Below are 15078 nucleotides of genomic sequence, written 5' to 3' on the forward strand. Positions count from 1 at the left end.
TGGTTTGGCGGGAATCAGCTAGTTTAGCTGGGAAATAACGACCTGAGTCAATGGGAAAGGGTAATTGTTTTATAGATTTTCTTGTTTGAAAGTGAGGAAGTTTGACGTACAGATTGTAAGAGCAAACACCCAAACATTATTTCTAATGAAAAAGATTAAGCAATTGTGGGATAGCAGGTATAGTAGGGAGAGATGGTGTCTATAGTAACAGTGGGATAATAGTCTCTGGGAAGGGAGTGTGACTGTGGGATAGCAGGTATAGTAGGGAGAGATGGTGTCTATAGTAACAGTGGATAATAGTCTCTGGGAAGGGAGTGTGACTGTGGGATAGCAGGTATAGTAGAGAGAGATGGTACCTATAGTAACAGTGGATAATAGTCTCTGGGAAGGGAGTGTGACTGTGGGATAGCAGGTATAGTAGGGAGAGATGGTGCCTATAGTAACAGTGGGATAATAGTCTCTGGGAAGGGAGTGTGACTGTGGGATAGCAGGTATAGTAGGGAGAGATGGTGTCTATAGTAACAGTGGATAATAGTCTCTGGGAAGGGAGTGTGACTAGGGGATAGCAGGTATAGTAGGGAGAGATGGTGCCTATAGTAACAGTGGGATAATAGTCTCTGGGAAGGGAGTGTGACTGTGGGATAGCAGGTATAGTAGGGAGAGATGGTGCCTATAGTAACAGTGGATAATAGTCTCTGGGAAGGGAGTGTGACTGTGGCATAGCAGGTATAGTAGGGAGAGATGGTGCCTATAGTAACAGTGGGATAATAGTCTCTGGGAGGGAGTGTGACTGTGGATAGCAGGTATAGTAGGGAGAGATTGGTGCCTATAGTAACAGTGGATAATAGTCTCTGGAAGGGAGTGTGACTGTGGGATAGCAGGGTATAGTAGGGAGAGATGGTGTCTATAGTAACAGTGGGATAATAGTCTCTTGGGAAGGGAGTGGTGACTGTGGGATAGCAGGATATAGTAGGGAGAGATGGTGCCTATAGTAACAGTGGGATAATAGTCTCTGGGAAGGGAGTGTGACTGTGGGATAGCAGATATAGTAGGGAGAGATGGTGCCTATAGTAACAGTGGGACAATAGTCTCTGGGGAAGGAGTGTGACTGTGGGATAGCAGGTATAGTAGGGAGAGATGGTGTCTATAGTAACAAGTGGGATAATAGTCTCTGGGAAGGGAGTGTGACTGTGGGATAGCAGATATAGTAGGGAGAGATGGTGCCTATAGTAACAGTGGGATAATAGTCTCTGGGAAGGGAGTGTGACTGTGGCGATAGCAGATATAGTAGGAGAGATGGTGCCTATAGTAACAGTGGGATAATAGTCTCTGGGAAGGGAGTGTGACTGTGGGATAGCAGGTATGAGTAGGGAAGAGATGGTGCCTATAGTAACAGGTGGGACAATAGTCTCTGGGAAGGGAGTGTGACTGTGGATAGCAGGTATAGTAGGGAGAGATGGTGTCTATAGTAACAGTGGGATAATAGTCTCTGGGAAGGGAGTGTGATGTGGGATAGCAGGTATAGTAGGGAGAGATGGTGCCTATAGTAACAGTGGGATAATAGTCTCTGGGAAGGGAGTGTGACTGTGGGATAGCAGGTATAGTGGGAGAGATGGTGCCTATAGTAACAGTGGATAATAGATCTCTGGGAAGGGAGTGTGACTGTGGGATAGCAGGTATAGTAGGGAGAGATGGTGCCTATAGTAACAGTGGATAATAGTCTCTGGGAAGGGAGTGTGACTGTGGGATAGCAGGTATAGTAGGGAGAGATGGTGCCTATAGTAACAGTGGATAATAGTCTCTGGGAAGGGAGTGTGACTGTGGGATAGCAGGTATAGTAGTGAGAGATGGAATATATAGTAGCAGTGGGGATTTTCTTGGAATGCTCTTGGGAAGGGTGACATGCCTCTGCAGCAATTTGAAAAGCTATGTTGGCGGAACTTGGATGGTAAATGCAGGGGCGTTAGTAAGTAGGATAAGGATTTTCGCAGTTTGAACCAACACAGCCCCATATGCCATAAGAGGTTTTAATTGCCTACTTATCACTGTTTTCCCCCCTAGTAAAGACAAACCCAACAGTTATGCTGTTAAGAAAGTTTCATTTTTTTTCCTGCTTTTATTTACAGAACTTTGTGTTCATTTCCAGAAATAAAAAAACATCTTTGGATTTGCATTCTCTTGCTCTCGGGTGGATGAATGATCTTGGTATGTGCATCGCTGCAGCTTCAAGCTCCGGCACATTAACAACATGAAAGCACGCCCTTAAAAACCCACTTGTACTCTCCATTTGTCAGCTCCCATAAAAGAGATAACCAGTGGCAATTAAACACGACTCATACATTGTGCTCCCAAGTTTCAAAGCGGTACGGCATTTCTTGTTCACATTTATAATATCCGCACAAACAAGTTAGTCTCTAACTGAAATCAATGCATGGTTGTTAGGGTAATTTGGACCCTAGCAACTAGACAGCTTAAACTAGAGAGCTGCTGAATAAAAAACAAAATAAAACCAGAGATAAAAAATGAAAAACAATTACAGACTGTCTCAAAAATTAAGATACTGACCAATAAAGGAGGTAAATTGGGCCCTGCTCTTTAGATCATACAGTCTAGAAGCCAATTAGTTACAGATTTAATAGTTTGAAGTGTAGGAACTGCATTGTTACCAGGCCTTCCCTTCAGATTCTAATTGTGCCGCATGTAGATATAGCTGCATTGCTCCAACCATCTGATAAGCAGCCAGTTAAATCAATGTCCTGTTTAACTTGTGCTTGTTAACCTTAAAGGTCAACTAGTTTGAACATACGTTTAATAAAATCCTGGAGCCAGAATTTATGACACTGCTGCTGAATGTTAAAATTGGACAATTTACATAAGCAGGACATTAACCTTCTGAACATTAAACAGCATTTTAGCTCTTTGCCGCTGGGGACAATAAGTGATATGTTCTATATAGTTGTGATTAGATTGCCTGGAATCTCTCTCTGTCTCTTGATGACCAAGTGGCCCATCAAGTTGAAGTCCTTGTGAAATTTTAAAAAAACATTGGTGGTCAGGGCCCTCCTACAAGTTAAAAAAAATATTTGTGGTCAAGGCCCCCCTATAAATAAAAATAAAAAATTGCGCTAGGGCCCCCCATAAAAGTTTTTACTAAAACATTGGTGGTCAGGGCCCCCTACATGTTTAAAAAAAACATGTGTGGCAGGGGCCTATCGAGTATTAAAATAATACATTGGTGGCCAGTAGAATTGAACTTGTGGCTTCAGGACTTCAACTTAAATTTTTTCGTGGCTGCGGGTCTTTTCGCTGCTTCAGGATTTCAACTGCATATATTTTTGTGACTTTGGGTCTTTTTGCCGCTTCAGGACTGCAACTTAGTCTATTTTCGTGACTTTGGGTCTTTTCGCCGCTTCAGGACTTCAACTTAGTCTATTTTCGTGACTTCAGGTCTTTTCGTCGCTTCCGGACTTCAACTTCATCCATTTCTGTGGCTTCAGGTCTTTTCGTCGCTTCCGGACTTCAACTTCATCTATTTCTGTGGCTTCAGGTCTTTTCTGCGCTTCAGGACTTCAACTTTGGCTATTTTTGTGGCTTTGGGTCTTTTCGCGCTTTAGGACTTCAACTTTGGCTTTTTTTCGGCTTTCGGTCTTCGGCGGTTCGGGAATTCGAAAGAGGCGACACGGCTTTGGCACTGTCAAGGGGGGGGCTTTCAAATAGTGGAGCACAGCCCCCTTAAAGCCCGGTACAGGAGTACCCCCTGTGCCCCCCTGATGGCGGCCCTGCCTGTACCTGACCCTACCATATTTAGAGTCAAAACATAGACTTGCCCATAGTGTGCAAACAGTGTGGGGAGCTGAACCTGATCTGAATCCACCAGTGATATTAAAAAAATAGTTGTCCAGATAATGGGAAGAACTATTTTTGCAGTGTGGTCCATATGTTGTCATGGTGGAACCTGGTTGCAGCACCTGACCAAGTACACAATTATGATTCACTAACAACCTGAATTAGAATTACCCGCAAGTTTTGGTCAATCCTGTCTACTGGGAAGGTCATGATGATGCAGTGCAACAAGAGTTTCCACCTCTGCTAGATCATAAGAGAATCAGTATGTATCAAAACCCCCAAAGATGCCTTCATCTGTAATTCTGTATTTTTTTAGCAAAAAGTGTGAATGGCATGTGATGAAATCTACACAGTCCTAGCAGGTCCTATTCCGTTCAAATAAAGCTAAAGCCTAAAGGGAGCAATGGGAAGTTCTCCTGGGAGCACGAAGAATGACCTGTAAGCGTCCAGCCATATAACTTAATTTGTTACACCTCAGGGTTTTAATTATCTTAAGCTATTGGGATTATATATATTTACAGTATGCCTTAGGCTCAACGGTTCCGGAATACTCGGAAAGAGTAGCATTCTACAAATTCCCTGTTTATGAGCATAGTACTACATAGCCAGCATCATCTTGAATAGAAGCCATAAAATTTTTATGTGTATATTTTTTCTATTCTGTAGCTGTATTTTCTCTAAGTCTTACAGCTGGAAATACAATAAAACGACATATACATGAAGAGAATCAAAATAACGAGGGAAAAAAATGATCATTGTATAGTGCACCCACATGGGGGTCTTGCATTTACCATCCACCCTATGGTAGGCAGTTATATGGTTCCCTGCCTGTTTAGCAAGACGTAGAGTCCTGATTTTCCACCAAATGCTGTAAATAAGGAGCCGATAGTATGTGCAAAGTGATCATCTTCAGAACAGCCCTGTAGAAATTCTTTTAAAAAGCATAAACAGTACACCAAGATTTCTGGTGCACTCATGCCACTTCTTGACTATTCTGCCCAGAATGCTGATTATTCTTATTCTTCCATGTTTTTCTCCTTTTAAAATCCTAACTTTTCTCGTTTGTTTCTCTAAACTTCTCTAAAGTTTTTCTTCTCTCTAAAGAGATTATGTCATGATTTTTATGGTGTAGTTTTCGTTTTTTAATGATACTGTTTACACTGCAAATAATTCTACAATATAAAATTTAATTCCTGAACCAGCAAGTGTATTTTTTTTAATTTATAATATTGGTGTGTAGGTGCATCTCAGGTAATTTTGCCTGGTCATGTGCTTTCAGAAAGAGCCAGCATTTTAGGATGGAACTGATTTCTGGCAGGCTGTTGTTTCTCCTACTCAATGTAACTGAATGTGTCTCAGTCGGACCTGGATTTTACTATTGAGTGCTGTTCTTAGATCTACCAAGATGCTGTTATCTTGTATCGGGGAGCTGTTGTCTTGTTACCTTCCCATTGTTCTATTGTTTGGCTGCTGGGGGGGGAAAGGGAGGGTTGTTATATTACTCCAACTTGCAGTACAGCAGTAAAGAGTGACTGAGATTTATCAGAGCACAAGTCACATGACTGGGGGCAGCTGAAAAACTGAAAATATGTCGAGCCCCATGTCAGATTTCAAAATTGAATATAAAAAAATCTGTTTGCTCCTTTGAGAAATGGATTTCAGTGCAGAATTCTGCTGGAGCAGCACTATTAACTGATTCATTTTGAAAAAAAAAAACATGTTTTCCCATGACAGTATCCCTTTAATTGTCTCTCCATTGTTCACATCCTCCCTTTTCTCCTCTTCTATTTATCATCCGTCCCGGCCCCTTTTTCCTCCCCCTTTCACTTTCTCTTCACTACTTGTGTGTTTCTTTTATATAATACAATATAAGAGACAGGGGGACGAACACTGAAATAAATAATAAAAATAAATACAGTTGCAAAATATAGGCCACATATATGCGTTAATAAGGCACAGGAGGTTGCTGCCCCATACAGCTTACAATCTAAGTGCCAGAACTGAATAAGATACTGGACTAGTTCTGCAAGAGGTAGAGAGAACAAGTTTTAAGATGGCAGTTGATGTAGTAAGTAAAGAGACAGTGGGGTATATTTATCAAAAAGAGAAATTAGAAATCGCCACATTAGTCTAGAGAGAAATTCCGCCACTCTTCATTCATTACTATGGGATTTTTAAAAGAGTATTTATCAATGGGTGAAAGTTCAGCCTTTGATAAATACGCCTTTCAAAATCCCATAGAAATGAAAGGAGAGTGGTGGAATTTCACTATGGGCAGATTTACTAAAGGGGAAGTGACTAATGCTGGCGAAGATTCACCAGCGTTACTGCTTTCATTCACTTCACCAATTTACTAACGGGCGCAGGCGTAACTTCGCTAGCGAAGGAGATAGACGCTAGAGTTACTTCTCACTCTAACGCCAGGCGAATTTTCACCCTGGCGAATGGACGTAACTCCGCAAATTCACCAAGATGCGGATTTTACTGAACGTTATCTGTTCCGCCAGACTTGCCTTCGCAGCACAGACCTGGCAAAGTTCATTTGAGTGCATAGATCTTCCTCAATTTTTAGTGGAAAATGCTCTAAGTCCCAAAACACGCTGGCGTCTTTTCCTTTTTTCATAGTGATAGCCTGCAAAAGTCCTTAAATTTTTTTTTGGGTAACAGGGTCCCCCCATATATTTTCTAACATATGGAACATTAACTATACAGTGGGCTCATGTGTAGGGCATTATAACAACTATATTGTCTTTATTAAGTTTCCCTGGACTTGTTTAATGTTTTTGCTGCAAATTAGCCAACGCTAGCGCATCTTCGCTTTGAGTAATGCTAGCGAAAATTCCCCTGCATTCGGCGCCCTGGACGCAACTTCGCATTTTAGTAAATTAGCGTTGTCTGAGCGAATTTTCACCTGGCGAAGTGTAGCGATGGGTGCGAAGCTGGATGCCTCCCGTGGTCTGCCCCTCATGAATACAATACTCCTGTAGGCACTGATTGTGCCGCAGTGTGAAAATCATGGTGTTAACGAGTTGGAAGAAGGAGAAGAAGGGTAAGTTATAGGTGGAAATACAATTAGTTTTTTATTTGTTAGGTATAGTTAGAGATGTCATTGATTAATCTAGGAGGTGATGACTATCAGGCATTAAGGAAACTGAATACAGGTATAGGATACCTTATCCAGAAACCCGATATCCAGAAAGCTCCGAATTACGGAATGGCTGTCTCCCATAGACTCCATTTTATCCAAATAATCCAAATTTTTAAAAATGATTTCCTTTTTCTCTGTAATAATAAAACAGTAGCTTGTACTTGATCCCAACTAAGATATAATTAATCCTTACTGGAAGCAAAACCAGCCTATTGGGTTTATTTAATATATAAATGAATTTCTAGTAGACTTAAGGCATGAAGACCCAAATTACACAAAGATCTGTTATCCGGAAAACCCCAGGTCCCGATCATTCTGGATAACAGGTCCCATACCTGTATATCTAAAACGTATCTCAATAATATCCACATACATGTGATATTTAAATAAAAACTGCTTTTCTCATTTGCTTCTCTAAACTCCTCTTAACATTTTTGCAACGTTGAAATAGAAAGTGAAGACCCAGGTATTTAAGATATGAAACCAGTCTCTACATATCTAAGTAATTGCATCCAGTTTTCAGGGTTCCTTAACGGAGCTGCTTCTGTGTAAACTCTGGGAGCTACAACAGAAGAACCAGTGAATAAAATAACAATTAAACTTTGTGCTTGCGCATATCTCACGGAATTTCGCCATTGGGGCTCCCTGCGCTGCTTTATATGGATTTTCAAATATATGGGGGTTTTTTTCCATAAAGGCAAATTTGAATGTAATCTTTTTCCTGTCTCTTTGGAGCGTCAATCACCCTGACAGGTACTAGTTCCGCCGTGACTGCCTGGAGCAATAGCAAGTGACAAAAACATTCTCAGTTTGTCAAGTGCTAATGGAAAATGCCCCAGACCCCGCTGCTTATTCATCTTCATCTCGTTGACTAATGCTTGTCCCTTGTTGTTACATGTTGGTAAATTAAAGAAGCCTTCCAGACAGGTCTGTCAACAGTTTACTGAAATGTACCTCATTAGTGAAGTGGAGCTGTCGCACGAGTGTAATTTAATCCTATTCAATTATCACTCAAAACTGCCGGAGAAGAAAAAGGTTTCAGTTCAAGGGAAGTTTTTTTTTTTTTAGATTCCGTTCTTTTCCAGAAAAGCTGTTACAATTCCATTTGATCCGAAAGCAACATAAATAGCAGGTTCCCTGCTGCACAAAGCTTTGTTTTCTGTCTGTTCCCCATATTGCAGCATTCCTAAAGCACCCTTATGCCACATACTTTTTCTTCTTTAAAGGACCAGTAACGTCAAAAAATTATATTGTTTTAAAGTAATAAGAATATAGTGCAGTGTTGCCCTGCACTAGTAAAACTGCTGTGTTTGCTTCAGAAACACTACTAATGTTTATATGAATAAGCAGCTGTGTAGCAATGGGGGCAGCCATTCAAAGGAGAAAAGGCTCAAGTTACACGGCAGATAGCAGATAAGCTCTGTAGAACATAATGTTATCTGTTATCCATTATCTATCCTGTGCCATATAGCCGTTTTTCAATTTCCGCCATTGCTACTCAGCAGCTTGTTTATATGAACTATAGTAGTGTTTCTGAAGCAAACAGATCAGTTTTACCAGTGCAGAGCAACACGACATGATATTTTCAATACTTTAAAACACTTTGAGTTTTTGATGTTACTGGTCCTTTAAAGTATGACTCTTGGAGGCCCATTTATCAAAGTCTGAATTTATCTCAATATTATCTGACCAAATCCATAGGGGTTTTTTCTCCGTATTTATCAAAACACTTTTCCGAAAATTTTGTTTTCAGGAAAAAAATCTGAATGTTACGAATTTTTCAGGAATTTCCACTGAAATCCCGAAAAGCACGAAACCTAGTGAAGATCAAAAAATCTTTGGGACTTCTCTCATTGATTTATATGCAACGTTGGCAGGTCTGAGATGCCGGATTATCAGATTCTGACTTTTTACATCCTCGGGGTATAATAAATTCTGAAAAATTTGTGTTTTTTTTAAAATTACAATTTTATACTAAAACAACACAAATTTTTCGGATTTTATGCATTCTGAGTTTAGTAAATAACCCCCTTTATGTAGATGCAATTCTTTTTTTTTTTTTTTAGCTTGTTGACAATTGGTGCCAAATTCAAACCTTTAATGCACCACTGATACTTGACCAGTTCATAATTATCAACTTGCTCACCAAGCCCTTCTATTATCTGTGAGTTCATATTTCATCTTATTGTGGTCTGGTCTGGTCTTAGCCTGATGTCGTACAGGTTGTACCCTGACCTGTTGCCCGAACCTTGGACTTTACTCTGCCTTTATTAACGCTACTTGTACCTGTGCTTGTGCTTAGCCTTGAAAGAAGCCTTGCTTCCTCATTCTGGACAAAGTTGTCTTCTTTCTCACCCAGCCATCATTTCCAACTCAATAATCTTGTTAATTCTGGTGCAAATCTTGTGATGATTTGAAGAAACTGATAGATGTCACCAGTTTACCTTAAAGGGATACTGTCATGGGAATTAATCAGTTAATAGTGCTATTCCAGCAGAATTCTGCACTGAAATCCATTTCTCAAAAGAGCAAACATATTTTTTTATATTCATTTTGTCAATTTCCCAGCTGCCCCTGGTCATGTGACTTGTGCCTGCACTTTAGGGGAGAAATGCTTTTTGGCAGGCTGCTGTTTTTCCTTCTCAATGTAACTGAATGTGTCTCAGTGGGACATGGGTTTTTACTATTGAGTGTTGTTCTTACTTAGGCAGCTGTTATCTGGTTACCTTCCCATTGTTCTTTTGTTTGGCTAATGGGGGGGAGGGGGGTGATATCATTCCAACTTGCAGTACAGCAGTAAAGAGTGATTGAAGTTCATCAGAGCACAAGTCACATGACTTGGGGCAGCTGGGAAATTGACAATATGTCTAGCCCCATGTCAGATTTTAAAATTGAATATAAAAAAAATCTGTTTGCTCTTTTGAGAAAGGGATTTCAGTGCAGAATTCTGCTGGAGCAGCACTATTAACTGATTCATTTTGAATTTTTTTTTTCCCATGACAGTATCCCTTTAAGATAAAATCCAAGGTCCTAACAGAACATTAAGATTGGTATGGGTTTCCAGAAGATTAAGGGCATTTGTGGTGGTCAGCTACTCCTAGTCCCTTCAGAAGTGAGCCTGTACCTGCTTCTGAAATGAATACCATTACACAGCCCTACTATTGAACACATACTTTTAGGGGATTGTATGTGATCTGAGCCAGATTTTGTTCAGAGTGTGTATCTGAAGACATCTAGAGTGATTCGAAAAGAAACCCTTTGTTCTTCGTTGTTTGTGGAATGTTATGGAAACTCTTTCTTTCCCATTGTCTCATACGTGATTTAAGGTCAGGTTCTGAAATCTTTCAAGCAGAATAAATATGGTTGATTAATTCTACTTCAATGAGAACAATAAAAATATTGGGTTTTTTTCACTGATGTCCACTGTGCATGCCAACTTCTTTGCTTAATCTGGGCCACAATCAATTTGGCAATAAAATACGCTATTTTTTTGTTGTATAACCAGGCCAATCTTTGTTGTTGCTTACTTATTGAAACCAGAACAAAATAAATGTTGAAGGCATTATTGGACCGCTTATCCCTTGTTATCTGATGTCCTCTACTGAAATAAACATTTGTTCTCCTCTCTTCTGGAGGTGAGCTAAGGATCGCGAATGGTGTGCCTCTTGCACTTTGGAAATGGAACTGTCAGTAACTTTTGGGTTTATTGTTAGAGGCTATTAACAATGAGGGTGTGTTTCATTTAATTACATTTAATTTTCTGTACTCAAAACTTCAGAGACCACGCCAATGTTTACTTCATGGGATGCCTGTTTTTAATACAAGTAACAGGAAGCCTTGCAGAACTCTGTAATCGAGATGAAAAGGTTATTCAGAACAGAATTCCTCCTACAATGGAACCTCTTGGATGACAAACAAAAGCATTGTTATTAAAAAGTGTAAGTCTTAATGTGGAATCCATGGCAAAAGCACAGAAATCTGTCAACGGTTCAAGGTTTATTTGTCTATATATTGTACATGGAAAAACAGTGCAGGCTAATGAATCAGGCAAGGAGTGTTTGTAATCATTATCCTTCTTGGTACAGACTTATATTATACAGACGTATATTTTATTTCTGAAAAAGCCTCATACTGTTATGATGTTGAGGTATTAAAAATGTTTTATGTCTTACAGCAACCAGACGTTGGCCAGCCATTGTATGGCATGAACACTGCAAGTTGCATTAATCTACTTATTCAACTAATGGGCTGAATGAGACATTCTTGGGTGAAGCAGAATAAAGGTGCGGCCTCTGTTATGCCATGTATTGCCTTCATATAGGCACGTGGTGGAACCAGATCTTCAGTCCTGAGAGACTGATAGGCTGGCTAGGCATCACTTGTGGAACTGTGGTTTGTAAAATGTGGGACTGCCTCCTCTGATAAGTCAATGGGAAAAGCGGTCCAGCCTTATGGTAAATTTTAATGAAATTTGGTTTTAGATGAAGCGCTTTCGGAAACATGATCTTAGTTGAATTTTATAGTGATAGTAAAATTTTGCAGGTATACCATGTTGACAAATGAACAGGATGAATTTTATACAGTAATAACTCCTCATGTGCACCTAGTAGAAGACATTTCTCTTGGTGCCACTAGTACTACCAATTCAAATCCATATAGTATAAGACATACACACTGTAAGTAGTGTAAGTTTATTGCATTATGCACCTGAGGAAGGCTGATGGGCCGAAACATAGTGCATAACATTCCTGCACTGTCATGCACTACGTTGTGATCTTCTTCACATTTGGAATCTTGTGCAATGTACATTTGGGTTGCAGCCTGTTTAGAAGCACCGAAAAACATACTTGAGTGAAAGGACAAGTCTGCAGTTTTTTGAGTCTTCCTTTTTTAGCTTAACTTAGCTCTTTTAGCTACTTAATTGACTAGTGTGAAGATAGCCCCTTGAGCTCTCCTTCCCTCTCTGACTATAAAGACCTCAAAGAGGTGCCTACTGCTCATGCCTGATTGATTTCTATTAGAGCAGAGGCACTGAGCGAAGGAGAGCTCAGAGGGCGGAGCTTTGTGCTAGACAAGTAATTTCAGAGTATTTTAACATACCTATGTTTTATTTTCCAATCTGAAAGCCCACAGACTTGAGGGCTCATTTACAAATTCAAAAAACCCTAACATTTTAAAAAATTTTTTAGAGCCCTCAAATTGCCCAGTAACATAACAGACTTGTTTGTCTGACATCATTATCTTAAAGGAATAGTTCAGTGTGAAAATAAAAACTGTGTAAATAGATAGGCTGTGCAAAATAAAAAATGTTTCTAATATTGTTAGTTAGCCAAAAATGTAATGTATAAAGGCTGGAGTGAACAGATGTCTAATAAAACAGCCAGAATCCAACTTCCTGCTTTCCAGCTCTATAACTCTGAGTTAGTCAGCAACTTGAAGGGGGGCACATGGTACATTTCTGTTCAGTGAGTTTGTAATTGATCCTCAGCATTCAGCTCAGATTGAAAAGCAACAGATATGACCCATGTGGCCCCCCTCAAGTCTGTGATTGGTTACTACTTGGTAACCAGGGTAACCAGTCAGTGTAAACCAAGAGATCTGAAAAGCAGGAAGTTGGATTCTGGCTGTTTTATTAGACATCCAATCACTCCACCTTTATACATTACATTTTTGGCTAACTAACTATATTAGAAACATTTTTTATTTTGCACAGCCTATCTATTTACCCAGTTTTTATTTTTACAATGAACAATTCCTTTAATATAACCCGTTCCCCAACATTTTTTTTAATTGGATATTTATGAAAACGTTACTAAAGGACAATTTCTGATTTCTTTTTATAATAAATTTTTACTTTTTCTAAAAGTCATACCCTTGTGGTTTTTCAGATTAAATATGAATCTGTTTGGCTTGTCTCCCCCCCTTGATAAACCAAGGCCACATTTTGATGAGATCTTTGGTTTTTTTGCTCACCCTCTTTGGAACAACTTAAAATAAATATTCAGTAGAGATTTTCTTTAAAAATGAAATCCCTCAATAAAAGTCCCGTGTGAAACCCCACAATTATTTTGAAAGGAAAATAAAGACTTGATAACTGGCTGCCTGTCACGAAACTTATTTAGTCTATTTTAATTGTTTTTATAGGGTTTTTCATCTGTGCCTCAACCTGGTGTCCAGATGCAGCACAATGTGCCGGAGTTATTTGCTCCAGGATACCGACTTATGTCAGTTCTTGGTGATATAGAACAAAGTAATTTTATTATAGAGGGTTTCACTAAAATAAATAAGTTTTTCTCTATTTAATACCAGCTAATGAAGATCTCAACCTTGTGTACTCATTGTTCCCTATCCCATGGATCATGCTATTACAATCTTATAAAAAGTGCATCATATAAGGCACCATTACATACTTGATCAGCAGTAATTGTACCTGGTCCCATGGTTCTTCCATTCCAGGTGGGAAAAGGAAAATAATAGGGGCTATTAATTACATGCAGGACAGGTTGCAAAAAATGTCCTTCCTACCCTGCATAAGAGCTTTGTGCAACCAGTTACAGTGCTATGGGCTGGTGGAATAAAATAACTAGTTAATAAACATTCACAACAAATCTCAGTTACTCACTCCTTCCCACTCTATAGGGGTGCATAGGGGCCCTTTGCACCCCGGATACTATATGCTTCACCCCCACTTGTGAAAAGTCCAAGGATCCCATCCGCAAACCTGCCCAGAAGCTTCCCGTTAATTATGTAAATGTTGCTCATTTTGATTTGTTGCTGTCAATGTGAGGATCGAATCACAAAGTGTATTTGCAAAAAATTTAGATTTTTTATTATAATGACTCTCAGTAGCAAAGTTTAAGGGACAAGCCCTTTTATCAATGCTCTTCATGAAGTGGCTTGCCCCTGAAATGTTAGCTACTGAGATCTCATTATAATAAAAAAAATCAAAGATGTTTGCGTGGCGTGTGCCTTTGTCTCTATCGTGGACTTCTGAGTAAGTTGGCTCCTTATTTTTTAAAAAAATGCTAGCTAGGGTCAGCTGTGGCACTTGTCATTTAAATGAGACTTCTTCCAATGGGCCGTATTGTATATATTTATTCACACTGTATGTCTAATGAGTGGTGTTGGGAAAGAAAGAGTATGGTAGTCCTTAGACAAATCACAGAGGCCTTATCCTTTTGTCAGAGAGAATACAAATTCCCAGTGCCTTATCAATGACATTTAACAGTTAGTCTTAAAAACACATCAGAACTTTTATCTCAAATCGTTATAGTAGTAATTTGAATAAAAACGAGATTCAGTAAGCTGTAAAGCATATCATTGCCAACCCAGGTGTGTGGAAGGCTCCATTCACAAACTTCCAAGCTCTCCAGCAAGTCTTTAAATCTATGTAAAAGGGCCTCATTTGAGAAGCAATAAAATTTTTAATCATTTTATTATTGAAAGAGTGTTTAATATGTAGCTAATTAAATGCCAAAGGCAGGTTATCTGAGTTTAACCTTCAAAAAAGAAAATGATGTATCAAAGTGCCGTTGGCGTCATGGCATGGAAATGTCATGCTCATAATAATTGCATGACAACTAGATAGTGGCCTTTTCCACTGCACTAGTTAAATTACCTGATTAAATTAATAGCCATTTAGATGTTTTAGGGACTGCACAGACCTACAGTAAATGAAAATTATGCCCATTACCTCTTGTGAGTGGGCTAGATAGTCCCTAAAATAAAACACGTATGTCCATTGTTCAAATCACCTAGATGAGGCAATTAGGATAATTTTTTTGTAAAGAGCTACCAATTTCCTGTAATATTCCTGTGATATTCAGATAGTATGGATTACTCTAATGAGCAGCACTAAATATCTGAGGTTTCCTGTTCATTTGAACAGGGCTCTTTTCACTCCAAAGAAAAGTTTATCGTTTTGTTCATTCGTTTGGTTGCGCCCCATATTGCTTGCTGAGAGCATTACTTGCAGCGGTTTTGGGTGACACGAGCGAGCATGTTAAAGGCTTTTTAAAATGCAATAAGGCTAGAAATGCTGTATTTTGTATACTAAAAATAAACATGAACTTACTGCACCACAA

The sequence above is a fragment of the Xenopus laevis genome, chromosome 5S, assembly GCF_017654675.1.
Source record: "Xenopus laevis strain J_2021 chromosome 5S, Xenopus_laevis_v10.1, whole genome shotgun sequence".
NCBI classification, from domain to species: Eukaryota; Metazoa; Chordata; class Amphibia; order Anura; family Pipidae; genus Xenopus; species Xenopus laevis.